We start from the raw sequence: 1,744 nt of genomic DNA, 5'->3' as shown, positions 1-1,744 counted from the left end.
TAATCAGTTACTGAATTTTTATCGTATTCGGATCGAGTTTAGAAATTAATTAACTACACATATGAGACTCATATTATCTTATTAATGCATTTACCAATATTCACATGTTCCATAAAGCATAAAGAGGTAGTAAAGTATTACCTCGATTTTTGTGCCATACTGGTTGACCATAAAAAAAATTCCATTCGAACCCCCTCGATCTTGAAAAACAACTTCCAATAATTATTCAGTTACATATCAACAGAAATTTCATCAAAAACAGAGCTTAATTGTGAAAATGGATCGAATCAGGTGTTTAATCAATAAAAAACAGCTTACCGGGTTTGAATTTGGCAAGACGAACTTCGGAATCGAACTCAGGACATAAAAAAACATAAAATATGATTTTTTGAGAATTTTGACTTTCGAGCTTCCAATTCTTTCTCTCACGATCCCAAACCATCTAAATTTTGAATTTGAATCCAAATAAATTTCTCTCCCAATAAAAATAACTTATTATAAATCCTTTTTATAATTGGGGGATATAACTGATAAAATTAAAAACTCAAAGGGCCAATTTAATACTTAGCTACCAAGGTAAGTGACTAAAATAAATCTTATATAAACCATTAGACAACATACATAACTATATAGAACTAGAATACAAGATTGAATTCTCACCAAACTTGGATGACCCATGTTGTGATTTACCCTTCATCCTTTATTAATTTTTTTCAAACAACCCATGTGCTCTCTTTACTTTTCTTATTTCCTTTCTTCTTTCACTGCTACTATATGCATAGCACTCTGAAATTTCTTTAACATTCTGTACTTCATATAAACAGCATCACGCATTAGTTGGACCTCCTCACCCTCAATATAAGTCAATTGTTATAGCAACACTAATAGATTTTGTGATATATGTTGAAACATTACATAGAATTAAATAATGTAATTAAGCAGTAACAGAACCTTGAAATAAGGCACAAAAGCTCAGTAGCCAACAAGAGTAGAGTAAGATACACATATGATTGCAGTAGTAGTTCGAAGCTCCGTTATGGAAAGGAGTTTGCAGGTGATGCAGTAGCCATGAAAGATGAACAAAAATAAAATGAATGAAACTGTCTGAAAGATCACTCTAGTTATATACCCTCCAAATGAATCCACAGGAAGCATAGCTCAAGATAAAAGCACGAATACCAGTAAAGGAAAGATAGAGTAAGTTGCAAGGCTTTAATCAATGGTACAGATGCAAGAGTCCATTGTAAAATATTTATCTACATTTGGAAAATGGGTTTTTGAAATTAATTCCCATCACTCGTAGCTTTTCTTGGATTTATCTGTTCCTTTATTAATGAGTTGGTTTTTTTTCTTTCCAGTTGGCATGAGCTAAAAATAATACCAAGTCTTTTGTGGATGCAAAAGCTGGCCGAAAGTGAAAGCTGAAAGCAATTGATTCCAACCATGGTTGCATTATCCTTACTTAAGTGGCCCTCAATTTGTTTACTAAAATAATAGTATGATAATACAATTATTTGCCAATCAAACTTTAAATCATTTCGTATATTTTAATTTGAAAGAAATCTAACCCCATATTGGGGTGTGACAATTCTCCCCTCCTTAAAAGAATTTCTTCCTCAAAATTCATTCATGTCACATAATTACATAAATGAAACTTCCATCAGTTCTTTCATATCTTCAAGTAGCTTTTACAAAAATATATGCCCTCTACTAATCCATAACCAACTGAGTATACATTCTCATA

General features: G+C 31.7%; 1 pseudogene; it reads right to left on the bottom strand.

Moving 5' to 3' along the window:
* Positions 1-666: 666 nt before the first annotated feature.
* LOC120125769 lies at positions 667-1,453 on the bottom strand (annotated as a pseudogene).
* Positions 1,454-1,744: the final 291 nt, after the last annotated feature.

Source organism: Hibiscus syriacus, unplaced genomic scaffold, assembly GCF_006381635.1.
Source record: "Hibiscus syriacus cultivar Baekdansim isolate YM2019G1 unplaced genomic scaffold, ASM638163v2 tig00110443_pilon, whole genome shotgun sequence".
Classification (NCBI taxonomy): Eukaryota; Viridiplantae; Streptophyta; class Magnoliopsida; order Malvales; family Malvaceae; genus Hibiscus; species Hibiscus syriacus.
This window is presented reverse-complemented; position numbering and strand designations above follow the sequence as displayed.